A 6,049-nucleotide genomic window follows, 5' to 3' on the forward strand; every position below is an offset into this window, starting at 1 on the left:
ACCTCCGGCCGCCGGTGGAGGCTGCGGGAGCCCCGCGCCGGGCTCCGTGCCCCGTCGCCGCCTCTGCCGCCGCGGCCAGGGCGCAGCCGCCACCTCCCGCGCCAGCTCCGGCCGCCGCCCCGCGCCGGGGACGCGCGCCGTGCCCTGCCCTGCCCGGCCCTGCCCGGCCGCCGGCACCGCGTCCCGCGCCGCTCCCCAGCGGGCCGGGCGGGCAGGCGGGGCGGGGCCGGGCGGGGAGGGGCGGGGCCGGGCGGGGAGACTCCGCCCACGACCGCACGCGCCGCCGGCGGAGGGAGGAATGGGGCGGCCCTCGGAGAGGGGGCAGGTGTGCGGGAGTGGGCGCTTGTGCGGTGCGAGGTTCCGCCGTCTGCGGAGCGACGGCATTTCCTGCTTGCTTTTTGGGTTCTTTTAACTACTCCCTTTATTTTCTACCCTTTTACCTTTCGCATTCCGCCTCCCCATTCCTCATTTTATCCCTGTTTCCCCATGATATTGCAGGCTTTAAGATGGATCTGTCCTCTTTAAATTGCTTTCTTTGATGTCATGCATTTTTTCCCCTTTCCAGTAGCTTATCGGAAGGTGCGCTGCATTAAGCTAAATCCGTGTCTGGTATTACATCATGTGCCCTCAGCCGAGTGCGGGAGATGATGGTAATTCCATCTGGATTGCTGCTGATATTAACAAACTGCTCAAGATTTCCTCTTGCGGTTTAATGTGCATTGCAAAACCCTTGGTCCTGGATCAAACAGATAATGACTTAAGAAATAAGAAAGCGCGTGCACTTGTGACATCCCAGGAATTACTAACAGAAAAAAAAAAACTTAGTAGGACATCAGCCTCATCCATCTCCCCAAAGAGGGTAGGAGTGTCCTCCGTGGTATAACTTATGGCCATTTGCCTGCTGTCATCTCCTGTGCTCCAGATATGTGGCTTCCTCATTGCCACATAGGAATTTAGGTTAAGTCGGGGCTAAATTCTGTAGCATCACAGGATTCCACATTTGCTGCTCCTCTGCATCTTCCCAACAGTGCTGCTTGGTTGCAGCTGGACATTTGCTCACCAGCACGGGAAGACCTTGGCTATCCCTTCTTGTGTCCGTCAGCAGCTTCCATTTGCCTGCTTACACCTCTCAGAGGTGGGTTTTGTCTGAGGTAACCTGGCGCTGCCCAACACCACCATGAATTTGACTATGGACTGCGTGACGTCGCTTGTAGGTGTAGATGCAGAACCATCGTTCTGTTGGCTTGTACCCTTAGATAAAGTGGTGGTGGTGGTGCTGAAGCTCTGACTGGTATGAAGCTGTTATTGACAACCCAGACCTTACAGAAGAGCCTTGCTTATGCCCGCAGCACGATGGCCACATGGTGCGTTGTGGAATTTGGATGCATCAAACCCTACTGGAAAACCATCATCATGTATTGAGTCACTGGAGGGATGGTTGCAAACAAGTTTCTCTCACCCTTCTAAAATGTGACGGAAGTAATCAAATCTAGCTGTGGCCCGGGGACAGTGACCTTAATTTAAAATCAATCACAGATCCCTCTGTCAGTGATGGCTGATTGCCCCACTCACATCTCAGGTCGATGCTCTGGCAGCCCTGCCATCCCCAGTGCTGTCACACAGCTGTAAACGCCATGTCACCTCCATGCTGGGGAGGTTGGCATTGTGCAGCCTCAAGCACTGCTCCATGATTTTGAGAGGGGAGTTTTATTAGGCGTTTGCTCACAAAACTCTACAGCGTGCATGTCCAGCATTTTGGCTTGCCTGAGCTGTTGTCACAGTGTTCATGCAGTAAAACTTGCTCAGGTGCATGGGGGGGCTCCACACTTGGTGCACTTTGAGCCTGTGTGAGCTTCGTTGGGAGATCAGGTGGCTGAGAGAACGATGGAGAAAGAATTTGCATGGGCTGTATGTATTGCCCCTGCTGATGGGCTCTTGCCATTTCCCTTTGCGAAAGATGCAAAGCTTGAAGCACTATTCATCTTCCTTTTCTTTGATGCTACGACAATGCTGTGCGGCAGCAAAATAAATGCTGCCAGGTGTGGTTATTAATATGCCAATCCAGGATACACTATAGGCTTTAAATCAGATCCACAAATTCCATGTAAGCACTCACACTCTAAGTGCTGGGTAGAGAGAGCTGATAGATGGGTGCACCTGTGCTGCTGTGGGCTTTCAGAGCACAGCAAGGTGCTCGTTGTATGCAAAATGGGAATTGTGAGCAGATGGGATTTCTAGTGGCGGAAGTAATTTTCTGGTTTTTGTTTTTGTTTTTTTCCCAATAATATATAGATGGTAGGAAGCCTGTGACTGCTCTAAATTGAGCGCTAAGCAGCTTTAAAATTGTTCAAGGCATTATCTATTATAAGGAAGTTTATAAAGCTCCATCTCCGTTATTTGAGTTTTCATGAGGTCATAATCCACTTGACCCTTGTGGTTTATTTCATCCCTATCGTCCCTCGGAGGAATTATAACCTTTACCATTACCACTTGCTAAATATATCAAGGGATTTTAGTGACATTATAACAAATCACCAAGCTCAGCATTGTTGCTCATAATGTGACCATAATACCTGCTGATTTTTGATTCTTTGCCTTTTTTCTGACGTCATCTGAAACCGAATTGCTGGCTTCCTAGGAATTGTTTTGGGAATCAAACACTGAATAAACTCAGGAATACTGAAATCAACCACTGTGGCTTCAGGTAACGCTCCTCTCACAATTATTATTTTTTCCAATTATGAGTGTTCATTAGAAATCATACTGTATCTTGATTATCCTGAAAGCAATTATTGAGGTGATCAAGGGTATCACAGGTAAGTCTAGTACGTCACTATGTGTGGCTATTTAAAGATAAAACACAGAGAAGGTAATGAAATGTGAGAATCTGGAATAGAAGTAATGCATATAATTATGTTTCTTTCTACAGCTCAGTCAGTTTTCCAGGTGGGTCCCATGTCAAGCCTGCACGAGATGTTTGTAAACCTATAGAGAGAACTTGCCATGGAAAAGTTGTGCAGTCTGTCAATGTGCCTTTGTGCAGTCACTTCAGGACCATCTAGGATTAGATCTTGGTCTATTTTGATGAGCCATTCATTGTAAAACTGCCACTCGGATCCAGTCAACTGGATCTGGATGTATGGCACCATCTCAGCTGATGTACAGCACGATGCCTCTGAACAGAAATTCCCATCTGATGAAAACCTCAAAATCTGCCACTGGGGAGAGAAGGAGGAGTACTCTGTCTTTGTCCTGCAAACCTTTTTACTGTGGCCAGCAGGGCCATTGGGGTACACTTTAACATCCCCCATCAAGCCACAGGCTTCATGTCTCCAGCATTATAATTTACATCTGTGCTAGTCACTCTTTTCAACCTTTATGGTCAGTGGAGAGGAATAGGCACTTTTAGGATGCAATCCATTTGACCTTTCTTACGCATCTACTTTAGGAAGAGATAAATCACTCCCCCAAGTGTCTGCATTTTTCTGTTGACCACAGAGGGATTGGAGGGTGATTTGTTCAGAGTCAGGTATCAATATTACAGACTGTCTCTGTACAATTAGGTGAATCCCAACATGGTTTTCTGCACAATGACGATTGAAGTGCTTTCCAAATAATTTTATTCATGTATCTTGAGCATGCAAAGCAACATATATTTTGTCCTTCTTTTACAGTCTGTATGTTTCAGAAGCATTACTTTAGCAGGGTCTACATTTTGTGTCTGAGTTGGTCATGTTGGTGTTCCGTTCAGTACTGTCTTCAGCTTCCAACTGGGAAATGGGCAATTTCTGCACTTTTTCACCCTGTGGCTTTCACCAACTATTCGTTTGATTTAATTTACAGGTAGAGGAAGGGCACATTTTCCAGCAAAGAAATTAATAGCATTAAAAACATCTCTTATCACTGTATGCAGCCAGAAATCAAAGTTGAATGTGCATATGTTTGTGGGTTTTTTTGTTTTTTGTTTTTTTGTTGTTTTGTTTTTGTTTTTTATCACAGGACAAGGTTTTAAATAATATTAGTAATGAAAGATCTGTAACTGTACTGCCATAAGCACATTAAGGCAGTGTACAGTACATCTCAGAAAAGGCCCAAGGCTCAGATGTCTATCTCTGTGTTCTTGTATTCCGAACAAGCAGTGAATAATGCATTAGTTTTGCTTCAAGCATCCTATTTTGAATATGCTTTGGCCAGAATTATTAGCTTTCATGTAATGTGTATTGTTAACAGAGGTCACGCTCTGTGCCCATCCAGTGTGGTCTGCAGACGTGCCTTGGTACAGCACACAGGAAGGCTTTAGGAGAAATTCTCCTTGTTGGTTGTCCCCACAGGATCCCCTAAGATTTCCAGATTGGAGGCCAGATCCAACTGAAAGCGGTTGGAACCTCCTTCCAAACACCACGGCTCATTGGCTCAGGCTCAAAATATTTAACAAAGCGAAGGAGGGAACATTTACATTGCATTGACACGGGAAGACTGTTGCTTTCTCTCTACCATCCTGAGACCAGCCACCTCTATACCCGGACACACTACTGGGTGTGTATGAGCTGTGCTGAGGACATCCAAAGGCAACTCCCTGAAGCCATCCTGCAGCCTGCTAAGGAGAGAGTACTCTGAAAAGATCCTTCCCTAAGGACAGCTTGGGGAGGGCCACCAGCATCCTAGGACTGGCCTTAGTTATGTGCTGAGCAGGGGCTGGCTTAAGAGCAGAACAGTGCCTGGGGAGAGAACCTGCTCTTGGTTGCTGTAAAGCTGTTGTGCTTTCTCCTTCTACAACTGTGGTGGTCTGAAAAGTGAATTAGCTTGCAAGGAGCTATTAAGAGAATGCTATTTAAGATACAGGGTATAATTTGCAAAAGAGTAGGTGTTTACACATCCACATATACACACACACAGGCACACACATCCCGTATTTAAGTTTCCACAGCTACCGCTGGTGCAATGCAGCCAGCTGTTAAATCCGAAATAGCAATGAGAGCACATCATACGCCCTCCATATTACCATTTGAAAGGGACAGTTCCTTGGGAGGATGGGAATTTGACAGCATATGAATATGTCTGAGACTCTATTAGGCACTAATTCAGCAGGACTGGCTGAATGAGATGAAGAAGCAATGAGGAGAAGAGAATCTCTTCAAATTTGAGCTGATTGGTAATTTTGATGAAAGCCCTTTAGTCTCATTCACTGACTGTTAATTACCTCTGGAAATTAACATTTATTTTTCTCTTCAGGAGATGTTCAGCTGCCAATATGGAAAGATTAATTAAATTTTTCCGTGGATGAAGGTGAAAGGAGGGTCCTTGTGGTCAGTGCACATTTTGGCTCTGGAGGCAGGTATGTTGTGACAGCTCCCCTTTGGAAAAGAGCAGTTAGTGTAAGGGGATGATCAGTGTGTCCCTGTCTTCCTGGGGTGGGATGGCAGGCCAGGTGCTGTCGGTGGGGAAGGCAGGGTGTGGGAGTGCTTTGAAAGAGGGGAGGGAAACGACAACGATGACTGGAATTAAACAGTTTGGAAGTAAATTAGGGGAAGCCTCTTGCTCCACCCAATGAGAATTAATTAACAATTCAGGACAAAAGTATCTATGCTTAAATCAAAAGGAAACCCTCAGCTTGGGCCCATGTATACAGCGTATCACAAAAGTTAATTGATTCAAAAAAGTGGTAACTTGAAGCTCACATTCATAAACTGTTCATAAATGCGACAGCTTCTCCTACCAGTTCTCATTTATTTGATCTTGGCTCAGCCTCAAAAGCTGCTTTTGTCAGCACTAATGATGGCCCTTCCACTGCTCAAGAGTTTATTTCCAATATCCACTATTATGCCACCCACTCCTGCTGTGCAGAACAGAAAAAGGAAAAAAAAAAAAAAAAAAAAGGAAGAAAGAGCAATGTCCTAGGGAAATGTGCATGTTTGCTATGGGCATTTGAGTTCTTGATTTGTAGCTGTGAAACCAAGCGTCTAGGCATAGCTGGTAAACTCAGACAGCATTATTAAAAGAAAGGAGTGCTCTGTCCCTATTTTTTTTTTTTTCTTTTTCTGAAAGGAAA

The 6,049-nt window shown here is 45.8% G+C and overlaps 1 protein-coding gene across 1 annotated transcript in view; it reads right to left on the minus strand.

Moving 5' to 3' along the window:
* The window catches only part of RAI2 (retinoic acid induced 2), a 32,398-nt gene extending 32,139 nt beyond the window's left edge, over positions 1 to 259 (minus strand). The window contains exon 1 of the mRNA XM_085211429.1: positions 3 to 259. The gene's annotated coding sequence lies outside the window, so the exon portion shown is untranslated. The remainder of the gene's footprint in view (positions 1 to 2) is intronic.
* Between the last annotated feature and the right edge of the window lie 5,790 nt (positions 260 to 6,049).

The sequence above is a fragment of the Meleagris gallopavo genome, chromosome 1, assembly GCF_905368555.1.
Source record: "Meleagris gallopavo chromosome 1, MGAL_WU_HG_1.1, whole genome shotgun sequence".
Taxonomy (NCBI): Eukaryota; Metazoa; Chordata; class Aves; order Galliformes; family Phasianidae; genus Meleagris; species Meleagris gallopavo.